The sequence below is a fragment of the Bison bison genome, unplaced genomic scaffold (assembly GCF_000754665.1).
Source record: "Bison bison bison isolate TAMUID 2011002044 unplaced genomic scaffold, Bison_UMD1.0 scf7180017864482, whole genome shotgun sequence".
NCBI classification, from domain to species: Eukaryota; Metazoa; Chordata; class Mammalia; order Artiodactyla; family Bovidae; genus Bison; species Bison bison.
In genome coordinates, this window is record NW_011495042.1 from 6299049 (window position 1) to 6312410 (window position 13362).

At 56.6% G+C, this 13362-nt stretch overlaps 1 protein-coding gene across 3 annotated transcripts in view; it reads right to left on the reverse strand.

Moving 5' to 3' along the window:
• The window catches only part of SLC6A6 (solute carrier family 6 (neurotransmitter transporter), member 6), an 85233-nt gene that overhangs the window by 46221 nt on the left and 25650 nt on the right, over window positions 1–13362 (reverse strand). The window contains exon 3 of one of the 3 annotated variants that reach the window (XM_010862484.1): window positions 3292–3407. The exons of the other annotated variants lie outside the window; for them this stretch is intronic. The gene's annotated coding sequence lies outside the window, so the exon portion shown is untranslated. The remainder of the gene's footprint in view (window positions 1–3291; window positions 3408–13362) is intronic. 3 annotated transcript variants of the gene reach the window in all.

Consider the following 13362-nt stretch of genomic DNA (forward strand, 5'->3'; position numbering starts at 1 on the left):
GTTTTGTAACAGCAGACGCTCCCTGAAGCCTGCCTCTCTCTGGGCAGGCCCTATGCTAAGCCCTTTCTGGAACCAAGGCATCTATTCCTCTTACGAGCCTGGATGAAGGTATGAGGCTCAGAGAGAATTGCTTGCCCAAAGTCACACAGCAACGGGCTTCAGGGTCTGCGCTTCCCACCGCACGGCAAACATCCGGGGAGTGAGCGGGGTTCTCTGGGCAGGGATGGTGTGTGTGGAGAGGGCCACACGGGCTGTGGCGAAGGCCAGCTCGGAATGTGGAACTGCCCGGGGCAGAGAGCCTTGGGCTGCCCTAGGGACACAGGCTGGCTCCCTTCCACCCTGAGAGGGATTCGAGCTTGTGCTGGGCTTTGCTCTGTAAGATGCTCCCAGGAGGGAATTTCTAGTGGGGCCCTGAGTCCCGAGCCCTCAAGCCCCAGAGCCGCCAGTATCCTCAGGGCGAGTGGAGCACCGCTGAGACGGGCTGACACTGTCTTCGGCAAACAGGGGCTGACCAAGGGTGGGCGGCTGGAACTGCCACCCCGTGGCCAAGGGCCGTAACGCGGGGGACCCAGGGGAGAACTCGCCCTTGTGAGGCTGGACCCCTGTCCCCTCCGTGGCAGGTAAAGCCCACAGGACTGGCAAGAACCAGGGTTAGCCTGGACCCTACACCATCTGTAGGTTCCAGGGACATGTCACTTCCCCGGGACCCCTTCCAGGAAGGGCCCCGCCTGGACTGAGCCTGACCACTCTCCTGCCCTCAGGATGCTAGTCTCCAGGGAGGCGGGGGCTCATTTTGTCACGATGTCGCAGAAACAGTCGTCAGTTCAGGAGGAGGACACAGTCAGGTGTCTGCTACGAGTGAGCCTCCGAGGACCCGCGGCCGGCCGGCCGGACTGGACCCCCTGGGGGAAGGTGCGGCTCCAGGAACAGCCAGGCTGCAGGGATCTGTCTCGGGGGGGAGCCGGGGCTCGGGCCCCAGTGCCACCCTGGAGACTGCCAGGACGGGCCATGACCGCCACTCGGGTGAAGCGGAGGGCGCTGCCGCTGCGGGGGCTCAGGGGCCTGTCCTGGCGCCTGGGGGCGGTGAGTCAGCAGGCAACGGCCTCCTGGCCCTGACTCACCCGCCACAAGCCTGTCACTCTTTCCCCCGCCTGCCTCCCCGGCTCCCCCCCCCCCGACCCCGCCCCAGGCTCTGCCGGAAGTCGGGGTGTAGCGGATCAACCACGATCCGTAGATGGGTGCTGCTGAACCAGGCATCCTTGCTGGAGGCCACGGAAAAGGATGTCAGAAAACAAAGAAAGGCTCGGCTTCCATTTTCTCAAAAAACTTCCCCTTTCAAGCTGGAAGAACCCCTAAAGCCGCCTGCATCTCGCCCTGCCGGCTAAGAGAGCACACAGGGCGGCCGCTCCCCGGCTCTGCACAGATGCGGGGACAGACAGACAGATCAGGGCCAGCTAAGGGCTCACCTGTGGCCCCCCGCCCGCTCGGAGCCGGCCACTCCGACCCTGTCCCCGGGGTTCTGCCGGAAGTCACAGCCCCGGGAACACCCGCCGGGGCCGTGTGTTTGCAGCAAGGCCTTAAGCAAGTCACGGCCGTCAGCCTCGGCCGTCTGCGGGGGAGGACAACTCCCAGCTCACCCGTGTTTGTAAACAAGCTCCCCGTCCTCACTGTTCCTCTTTTAACCATGTTTCTCCTCCTCACCCAGCTCCATATTTCACCTCTGCCTCGCTTCGAGGAGAGGTTGCTGCCTGGGGAATCAAACAGCCCGCGATTCAGCACAGCAGAGGGGGTGCCCACTAGCACAGCCGCCCCCACCGCAGAGGGAAGGGCTGGCCGCCTGCGCTTTGCTTTCTGGGCCTGGAAGTTATGTTTCAAGTATCCTCCACCACCCAGGGCTTCCCTGGGGGCTCAGATGGTAAAGAATCTGCCTGCAGGGCAGGGGACCTGAGTTTGGACCCTGGGTCGGGAAGATCCCCTGGAGAAGGAAATGGCCACCCACTCCAGAATGCCTTGCCTGGAGAAGCCCATGGACAGAGGAGCCTGGTGGGCTTCATACAATCCATGGGGTTGCAAAGAGTTGGACAAGACTGAGCAGCTGACACTTCCACTTTCCAACACCCAGAGTCCCCACCAAGATGCCCAGGGCCTCTGAACCACACAGCCCAAGCCTTCCCACACTTCCACACCTTGGCTGCTGCTGTTCCCTTGGCCCAGCACACTTTTCCCTGCGTAACCCACAGGCAATCTCCCCAGACGGTGGCCTGGCGGATCCCCGGTCTCTCCCTGGCGCTTTCCCGGACGGCACAGGCTACACCGCCTCTGCCCCACACTCCCTGGGCTTGCTCCCCCACTCACAGCACGAGGCTCGACAAACACAGATATCTGTCAGATGGAACATCTGGGGCTCAGGACGTGGGGGACCCTCGGCGGGGGAGTAAAGCTCTCCCACCTTGCAGCTGTGTGGCCGCCTTGACGAGGGTGAGGGAGCAAAGACGGAGCAAAGGGCAAGAGCAGACGTTCAGGGACATCCCTGGTGGTGAGGTGGACAGGAATCTGCCTGGCAAGGCAGGGACACGGGTTCGACCCCCGGTCCGGGAAGATCCCACGCGCCCAGGGGCAACAGAGGCCCGGGTGTCTCCTCTACCCAAGCCCGTGCTCCCAGAGCCCGTGCTCTGCAGACAGAGATGCCACCAGGATGAGAAACCCGGGAGCCGCAACAGAGAGTAGTCCCCGCTCGCCACGGCTGGAGAGAAGCCCACACTCAACGAAGACCCAGCGTGACCAAAATAAATAAAGCTAAAAAAAAAGGAGCAGGTGTTCAGGACACGGGCAGGGCCGTGGACAGGGGAGGACGGGCCACACGCACCCTCCGCTAGGGACAGAGTAGGGTGTGTGTCCCCAGCGTCTGAGCACAGGACCCCCCAAAGGGTCAGAACCCCACAAAGCTTTGCCTTACACTGAGGGATGAGCCCCAAGCCTGCAGGATATCGATTTTCATTAAATGGTATGTTCTCTGAGCATCTTCTGAAGAGGATCTGAAGTGAGTTCTCCCTGGTCCCCCTGAGGGTCTGCCCCAGTGCTGGGGGTCCCACGGGAGGACCCTGCACACATGTCGAAGGCTCCAGGTGGGGCCTTAGGGGTCGTGGCAGGCGTGAACGCGAGCCCACTTTCTAGATGGAAAAACTGAGGCCCCGGACCCACAGCGGATCAGCCGCAGGAGACACAGACGGGCTCCTCACAACCCCAACCCAGTGGAGGCCAGAGGCGGAGGGCGAGGGCCTTATTCCAAACCTGGGTGGACCGCGTTCGTGTCTAACACCGTCAGGTTGGCGAATGTTGGTGCAGCGGCGGCGGCGGTGGCGGCTTCCAGGGCTACAAGGTGGTGACTAAGAGCAGCTACTGCTGGGCTACAAGAGAAGGTCAGCATTAAAATCCACTCCGGCGTGGGCTCCAGGGAGGCCTGACCCTCCCCTGCGGCCTTCCCACACACACAGACCACCTCCCAGGCAGCCCGGACAGATGGCTGCCACAGCCCCGACCTTTTCACTGCGATCCCCTTAGGCCTCCGCTCACACAGCGCCCCAAGACAAGGCCCCCCGCCGGCCACTGGGAGCTCCCCAGAGGTGTATCCGGAGCTCTGTTCCCACCGGCTTAGCCAAGCTTGTTTCTGGCAGACCACCCCCTACCCCCTGCAACCTGGCCTGCCATGTCGCCCTCAGCTCAAGAACCATGGGTGGCTCCCAGCTGCTTGGAGAACAAAGTCCCCTTGCCTGTGAAGGAGTTCAGCTCCGAGAGTGCATTCCCAAGTCCAGTTTGTTCTTGAGTCCCACCAGGTTAGCCTAGGAACACAGCTGACATAATGGGCCATACAGAACTACACTGCAACAGGCGTGTGAGACTCTTCACACGAATACTGCATAGAGACAACGCGAAAAGTAAAGGAGAGGTTTCTCATCTTACGGTACAGCACCCTGAAAGGCACAGTAGCCCAGGGCAACAGCTGGCACAGAGCGGTGGGCACCGGGCCAGCAGGCGAGAAGAGCTATGGGTGGGGGGAGGGGGCAAGGGCGGCCTGGTCTGTGCAGGGCCGTAAAGGGCACAGGAGCCCATCCGCTTGTGGAGGAAGCACGCCCGTGCCAGCGTCCACCAGACGCGAGAACTCAACGCACGCGGCTGGACGTGCACACGCACGTTTGCCTCTGTGGAGGTCTGCAGCCGGAAGGCTGGAACGTAGGGGACTCACTGTCATCCACGCTTCCCCACCGGGACCCAAGGCCCGTTATACGTGCCCCATCCCCAGTCTCTGACACCTTCCCCTCTCTGGTCCTGCATGGATCCTGGGGCCGCCTCGTTCTCCCCAGCAATACCCGCTTCCACTCTGTGCTTTGCTTGTGGGTTCCCTCGTGTTCAGGTGGATCCCACCTACCTCGAAAGACCTGGCTTAAGTGTCACCTCCTCCAGGAAGCCGTTCATGCCCGTCCCACTCTTTCCCTCCCCTCCTCTGGCCAGAGTCACCCTCCCCCGCCCCCCACACCCACATTCCCCAGGCCCTGGGCTCTTGTTCAGAGCTGTGCAGCTGTGGACAAAGTTCAAAGGTCTTCTCGGGAAACCTCAGTTTCTTCTCCTGTAAAATGGGCCTCCTAATCTGTGCAGCCGTCCCTGGGAGATGTCTCTGGGCTCTTGGGCAGGGCTAGCAGATGCCCGGGACCCTCATGGGTGTTTGAACATCGGCATCACCCGGAGCGCTGGCTGAACAGGCAGGCACCTCCCCGGCTCCCCTAGTGACTGAACCTTCAACGCTGGTAAAGCAGCCCCCAGGTGAATCTTAGCATCATGTGAGGCCAGGGACAGCGGAGCTAATGGATTGGGAGGCTCTTGGGAAAATGCAGAAGAAAACCAGCCTATGAAATGGACTCAGCGATGACAACGCACGTGAGCGTGTGTGTTTTTGCACACGTATGTGGTCTCCTCTGCCCGACTGAGCAGCGGGGGGCTGGGTTTCATCTCTGCCAGCCCTGGGCCACCCCCAAAAACCATCTGGCCCAGACCTGATATTTCGTACTGTCACTGCTCCTTACTGTGTTCTGGGGGACGGGTACTTCTGCCCCGTTCTGCAGAGGAGGAAACGGAGGCTCTGAGAGGAGCCAGGACTGGCCCAAGATTACCCAGTGAGTGGCAGGCGGCCGGGCCTGAGCCCAGGGCGAGGCCAGCGCTTCGTGTTACCCGCTTGCTCAGTGAAAAGGGGCCTGAGCTGCAGGTGAGAGCCGGCGGTCATCACTGGGGCCTCTGGGGCAGGGAGCTGAGTGGGCACGTGGGATCCTGGGGGGCATGAGCCTCCGAGAGCCCCTCACATGGGCGAGGGGCACACACAGGAAGCTGGGAGCTGGCTTTGAAGCCTGGTGAAGGGCAGGGTCCAGCCAAGCAGACCTCGGGCCGCTTCTCCGAGGACAGGGCGTGCAAAGCACACCACCTGGGACTTGGGGACCCCTCTGGCCGTCGCCAGGCCAGTCACTGTTTTCCAAGGTGGAGGCAGCAGGTGGGGCCCGCCTGAAAGAAACCTGGGTCCCTCAGGTGCCTGTCCCCTCTCCCCCCGATCAAGCCCAGAGCCTTGCGGGGCCAGTCTGGCCTATGACAGATGCTTGATCAAGGCAAGGCCTGCCCTCTCCAGGGTGTGGCTTAGACCCTCTGACCAGGAGACCCCGCCCGGAGGGGCAGTGTCCTATCCCTCCCGTGCACACACACAGCCCTATTGCCCTCAGGGAAGTAGAAAGTGGACAGCGTCAACACACCCTCTGTGCCTCAGTTTACCCACATGTAGAACGGGGGCAGGGGCGGGGCCTGCCTGTTAGGGCCGCTGAGATGGAACGACAGGTATGTACAGACTGCTTAGAGCAGCACCTGGACCACGTGCCTGCTGGGCGCGGTCAGGACGGTGAGCAGAGTCATCTACAGCCTCCCTGAGACCCGAGGCAGCCTAGACTCACGGCCAGGGCCCTGTGGGCTGTCTCCCAGGCCTGCTGGGGATTTGACAGATACGCCGAGGAGCCAGGCCCAGCGCCAGCCAGCTCTGAGGCTCGGGGCATCACCTACCACCCCGCCTTCAACTTCTTCTCCCATTCATAGGTGGAAGGCGGGACTGGGGGGCCCTGTGTGGGTGCTCCCTGGGATCTGAGCTTGGCTGTGGACACCTCCTCACCTCCCTGGCCTAGTACTGGGGTGGGATTGGAGTGCATCTCAGGCGGCACCCTTTGGACCCTGGGGTGGGGGCACCGGCCAGGCAGGGGAGGCGGACGTTCCAGGGGAGGGGTCTGAACTTGACGGAGAGCAGACACGGCCTTTGCTGCTGAAAAGAAAGGGGCTGCAGTGTCACCCGACCACCACGTCAGGAACTGCAGACCAAGCTACTCAAACGGGGGCCGAGCAGCCCCCTCCACACCCCGATCACGGCCAGAGACCCTGGGCAGCTGAGAAGAAAATCTTCTCAAGGGAGAGGTGGCCTCGCCCATGTCCCCCAGGACGGCTGAACCTGCAGAAATCAGATTCTGTGATCCCTCAGCTCCTGAGAACCTAGAAACCTGAAGGGTCCTAGCTGGAGGTCCCTGGGTATCCAAGACCCTGCTTCTGGCCAACATTGGGTGACAGGTTAGCCCGGGAGCCGCTGCCCAGAGATTACAGATGAGGAGACCGAGGCCAGAAGGGGAGGGGGCTGGTCTCAAGGAAGGGCCCGGCAGCAGGAAGGTGAGGCAGGGCGCGGGCCTGGGTGCGGTCCCGAGCTCCTACTGTGAGCTGCCCAATGCCGGGCCCAGGCAGCCGGGGCAGAGCCGCCTGCAGCCCATGGCACGGTGGGAGGCCAGGCTTGCAACAGAAAGCACCCAGGACTCGCTCTCAGACACAGTACCTTCTGACACTACAGCCTTGCTGTCTGGAGGTGGGGATTAAAAGCATGTTTCTTTCACAACATTATGGTGAGAGCAGATGGTCACTTCCACAGAACTGCCCTGAAGTGAAGTAAGTGTGCTAGCCCGAGGGTGGGCCACTCCTATCCTTAGTGCCAATCCGGCTCCTGGCACGTACTAGTTCGTGAAACTCAGCGGCAGCATCTGACCCAGCGTGCCATTTTACAGGTGGGGAAACTGAGGCCCAGGAGGCACCAGCTTCAGGCTCCCAGGTTCAGCGCTGCGCTCTGCATGACTAGCACCCTTTCCCTCCAGCCCTTACTCTTTGGGGGACCTGGACCAGCTTCTCTCCTTACTGATTCGGGGACCCCTTTCCCAGGCTCAGGAATTTCAGAGCCCAAGTCCCACAGAGACACCTGACCCCAAGGGAAGGCCCTGCTTCTTCACCCAGCGACCTACCTGCGGTCAGCTCAGGGGCCAAGAGGCTCCATCAGGCAAGGATTTGGGCTGAGGAAGTGGGTAAACAGAGGGTCCCACTGGTGGTCTGGGGTGGGTGACCTGGGTGAGCAGTCCCAGCCAGGGGAGCCATGGCCTGCTCCAAGCTGGACGCCTCTGAGGAAGACCCTGCTCCCACCAGGCCCCCAGTGGGACCACCGGGCTGGAACCTGGAAGCACCCGGAGGGCTCCCACATTCGTCCCTTGCTCCCCCTCCGAGGCAGTCTCCCTGAACACCGTCTCCGAGGCAACCGCCGCTGCTGGAGCCCTCACAAGCCTGGATCACAGAAGGCAGCCCAGCGTGGCTCTACGGGGACAGAGGCTCTGTGAGCAAACAGAGACGCAGGCGGAAACGTGTGGGTGACTCACCCAAGGCACTGGGAAAGGGGACACATCGGCGATCTGAGATGGTACAGATGTCAGGCACCTTGGCTCTGGGCCTCAGAATATCTGCTCGTGAGGTCACAATGGCCCTTCCAGCACCATCGAGGTGCCCGGAGACTATGTCTTCCAGAAAAATGCCACCAGTTGGGAACATCTCTTGGCAAAACTAGGGTCAGAGGGGTCTCCTTTCTCCCAGCGCTCACCATCTCTGTACAGCATCACCTGCGAGGCCCTGGACTGTCAGAGCTTGGTGCATTTCTATAGCTCATTCCAGGCCCTGGAACGCACATCACCGCTTCTTCTCCATCCTCAAAATGCCACCTCCTCCGGGAAGACTTCCCTGACCATCCCCTCCCTGCCCATCTCCAGTGGAATAAGGTGGTCATTCTTCAGCTGTAATCCTGGCCTCTTCCTTCCCTCCTCTGGGTGCTCTAGGGCAACTGACCCGCCTCCTTCCAGGCAGCAGCGAATGAGGACCCTGGAAAAGCACTGTCATAGCAACCCTTTGTGCTAATTCCAACTGTTATTACATCCTGGAAACAATAATTGTGGCTGATATTATGTGTCAAGATCTACAAGACCTTCTAGAACTAACACACCCAAAAGATTTTGGGGACTGGAATGCAGAAGTAGGAAGTCAAGAGATACCTGGAGAAACAGGCAAGTTTGGCTTAGAGTACAACATGAAGCAGGGCAAAGGCTAACAAAGTTTTGCCAAGAGAACGCACTGGTCATAGCAAACACCCTCTTCCAACGACACAAGAGAAGACTCTACACATGGACTTCACCAGATGGTCAATACCAAAATCAGATTGATTATATTCTTTGCAGCCAAAGATAGAGAAGCTCTATACAGTTAGCAAAAACAAGACTGGGAGCTGATTGTGGCTCAGATCATGAACTCCGTATTGCCAAATTCAGACTTAAATTGAAGAAAGTGGGGAAAACCACTAGACCATTCAGGTATAACCTAAATCAAATCCCTTACGGTTATATAGTGGAAGTGACAAATAGATTCAAGGGATTAGATCTGATAGACCGAGTGCCTGAAGAACTATAGACGGAGGTCCGTGACATTGTACAGGAGGCAGTGATCAAGACCATCCCCAATAAAAAGAAATGCAAAAGGCAAAATGGTTGTCTGAGGAGGGCTTACAAATAGCTGAGAAAAGAAGAGAAGCTAAAGGCAAAGGAGAAAAGGAATGATACACCCATCTGAATGCAGAGTTCCAAAGAATAGAAAGGAGAGATAAGAAAGGCTTCCTCAGTGATCAGTGTAAAGAAATAAAGGAAAACAATAGAATGGGAAAGACTGGAGATCTCTTCAAGAGAATTAGAGATACCAAGGGAACATTTCATGCAAAGATGGGCTCGATAAAGGACATAAACCGTATGGACCTAATAGAAGCAGACATACTAAGAAGAGGTGGCAAGAACACACAGAAAAACTATACAAAAAAGATCTTCATGACCCAGATAACAACAGTGGTGTGATCACTCACCTAGAGCCAGACATCCTGGAATACGAAGTCTACTGGGCCTTAGGAAGCATCACTATGAACAAAGTTAGTGGGGGTGATGGAATTCCAGCTGAGCTATTTCAAAGCCTAAAAGATGATGCTGTGAAAGTGCTGCACTCAATATGCCAGCAAATTTGGAAAATGTGGCAATGGCCACAGGACTGGAAAAGGGCAGTTTTCATTCCAATCCCAAAGAAAGGCAATGCCAAAGAGTGCTCAAACTACCACACAATTGCACTCATCTCACACACTAGTAAAGTAATGCTCAAAATGCTCCAAGCCAGGCTTCGATAGTATGTGAACCCTGAACTTCAGATGTTCAAGCTGGATTTAGAAAAGGCAGAGGAACCAGAGATCAAACTGCCAACATCTGCTGGATCATGGAAAAATCAAGAGAGTTCCAGAAAAACATCTATTTCTGCTTTATTGACTATGCCAAAGCCTTTGTGTAGATCATAACAAACTGTGGAAAATTCTGAAAGAGATGGGACTATCAGACCACCTGACCTGCCTCCTGAGAAATCTGTATGCAAGTCAAGAAGCAATAGTTAGAACCGGACATGGAACAACAGACTGGTTCCAAATTGGGAAAGGAGTATGTCAAGGCTGTATATTGTCACCCTGCTTATTTAACTTACATGCAGAATACATTATGAGAAACCTTGGGCTGGATGAAGCACAAGCTGGAATCAAGATTGCCGGGAGAAATATCAATAACCTCAGATATGCAGATAACACCACCCTTATGGTAGAAAATGAAGAAGAACTAAAAAGCCTCATAATGAAAATGACAGAGGAGAGAGAAAAAGCTGCCTTAAAACTCAACATTCAAAAACTACAATCATGGTATCTGGTCCCATCACTTCATGGCAAATAGATGGAGAAACAATGGAAACAGTGACAGCCTTTATTTTTGGGGCTCCAAAATCACTGCAGATGGTGACTGCAGCCATGAAATTAAAAGACTCCTGCTCCTTGGAAGAAAAGCTATGACCAACCTAGACAGCATATTAAAAAGCAGAGACATGACTTTGCTGACAAGGTCCGTCCAGTCAAAGCTATGGTTTTTCCAGTGATCATGTATGGATGTGGGAGTTGGACTAAAGAAAACTGAGTGCCGAAGAATTGATGCTTTTGAACTGCGGTGTTGGAGAAGACTCTTGAGAGTCCCTTGGACTGCAAGGAGATCCAACTAGTCCATCCTAAAGGAGATCAGTCCTGGGTGTTCTTTGGAAAGACTGATGTTGAAGCTGAAACTCTAATACTTTGGCCACCTGATGCAAAGAACTGACTCACTAGAAAAAACCCTGATGCTGGGAAAGATTGAAGGCAGGAGGAGAAGGGGATGACAGAGGATGAGGTGGTTGGATGGCATCACTGACTCAATGGACACGAGTTTGAGCAAGCTCCGGGATTTGGTGATGGACAGGGAAGCCTGGTGTGTTGCAGTCCATGGGGTCACAAAGAGTCGGACACGACTGAGTGATTGAACTGAACTGAACTGATTATGTGTCTGGCACTGTTGGGCACTTGATATGATTCTAGCTAACAGTAACTTTAAAAAATCATGCTAAATATTTTACTTCTTTAAATCACTTTTCACTGATTATTGCTGCTCACTTTTCTTCTATAGCCAGTCCAAAGGTAATGGGACTTTAAAGCATTTTCAGAGAGCCTAAGAGAAGAAAATGCACTGTTGAAATGCCTCAAATGTATGGAAAAAGTCCTCCAGCTGCACAGTCAGTTCCAGAGAGAAATACCAGCTCCCTGGGCTGAGCTCACGGGTGCCTGGGGTGTCACCTGGCACCTGAGTTCCATATTTTATCTGGTCCTTACCAACCACCCTATGGGATGAAGGATCTTACCCACCTCTGTGGCTCAGAGAGATGGATCGATTTCACCAGGTTGCCCAGCCAGGAAAGGCAGGATTGGGGGCCCCGAGTCCTCAACCACAGGGCTCTGGGGCATCTCCTGGCCATGATCTTGAATTTTAGGAGGGACCCCTCTTCACCTGACACAGAAGGAAACTGAGGCCAGTAGGAGGTAGGGATGTCATTTTGAAAATTCACCAGCTAGGATTAGAACTAGGATTAGACTCTTGAGAGTCCCTTGGGCTGCAAGGAGCTCAAACCAGTCAATCCTAAAGGAACCTGAATATTCAATGGAAGAAATGATGCTTAAGCTGAAGATCCAATACTTTGGTCACCTGATGCAAAGAGCTGACTCATTGGAAAAGACCCTGATGCTGGGAAAGACTGAAGGCAGGAGGAAAAGGGGGCGACAGAGGATGAGATGGTTGGATGGCATCACCAACTTGATGGACATGAGTTTGAGCTAACTCTGAAAGATAGTGAAGGACAGGGAAGCCTGGCGTGCTGCAGTCCACGGGTCACAAAGAGTCAGACACAACTGAGCGACCGAACAACAGGATTAAAATCCAGGTCTCCTGAGCCGGCCCAGGTCACACATGTCTTCACGACTAGGACCCAGTGGCCTCAACCACAGGACCGCAGTGACTACAACCTCGCACCATGGCGCTGAGCCTGGACCTTCCCATTTAATCCTGTACACCTGCTGGGCTGGGGAAATACCAGCCCCTTAGGCCAGCAACAGCTTTTAACCCTTTAAACTCAGACTGTCCCGACCTAAGGTCTGCGGACCGGCTAATCTCAGTGAACTGACGAGAGGAAGAGGAGGGTGTGCAGGGGCGCTGTCTGCTAGCCTGCACCCTTCCTGCATGTGGTGCCCCCGCCTGCCTGCATCTCAGCCCTGAGAGCACCCCACCACCTCCTCCGAGAGGGCTCACCCTCCCCGCTCCCCCGCAAGGCGTCCCAGGCACTGCAGTCTGGGACTCAGCTTATTCACCCTGCGCAGAGCCTGGGCCATCTGACAAAGACTCCTTTTCCTCCTGGAGGGGCAAGGATACCGGAGATCAGGGCCACAGCTATTAATTCCTGAGAAACCTGTTGACCCCTTTCATTGACTCATCTCTCTGTTCGGTCAGTCGGTTCCTGTTGACCCCCAGGTGGCCGAGGTGTATATAAGGTCAGTGGAGAGGAAGGACCCACCTGGCCTCTCCAGCTTTGTTCTCTGAATTCTCCGCAAGTGAGCCTCCTGCCTCCTCCCCCAGCCCCGCCCATAAGACTGTGTTCCCCAAACACCCTTTGCCTCGTTCTACTTCTGCCTATTGTAAGCCACTGTCAGAGACTTCAGCTGGAGCCTAACTCTGTCCCTTATCAGCTGCAAGTCTGGTGCATCTCTTCCCCTCAGGGCCTCAGCTGTACCATCTGTAAAATGGGCCACCTCACGTTACCCAAGGGCAGGTACCAGGAAGTGCCTCAGTGTGTGCCTGGCTGTGCTCGCAGGAGAAACAGTCTGTCCCTGCATTGCGCGCAGCTAATCAGCAAACACGGACTGCACCCCTCGTTAGCATCATCCCGTGAAATGCTGGGAAAGGTAGAAGTGAACACCCAGGACTGGTCTGTCAGGCAGAGAAAATACCAAATAAACACTTTCTCCATCTGGTGTCCTACGTCCAGCCAGCAGCCGAGCCCCCCGGCACCACCATCCCCTCCCAAAACCCCGTGAGTCAGCAGGACGAGGTTAGACGTCTCATCAGAGTGGTCTCCTCTTGGGACCTCTGACCATGCCCGTGATGCTCCTACAAGCGGGTCTGGGTGAGGGCTGGGCTTGTCTGTTTCTCTTCCTGTGCAGAAGCCTGCTGTGAAAACAACTCCACAGTCACCACCTTGAAGGGCCATCGGGGAACACTAAGTAAGGACTCGGATCCAGGCTGGTCCCCAAAGTGAGCAAAGAGCTAGCAGGGCCCTTGGGGTCACCAGGCGAGACCATCACCCATGCAGCTCCTTGCCCGCCCCCGAACACGCAGCCCAGCCGCCCAGCCCCCTAGGACCCTGGGGGCCCGAATTCCATGTCACGCTTGGCCGGCCCTTCCATGGGAGGCTTCCTCACCCGGCACACCCTTCCCGTCTTGTGCCCACCTGGCATGGCTTTGTCACTCAAGGCCTCTGGGAAAGCGCTTTGAACTTTGGGTGCCCGAGCATCTT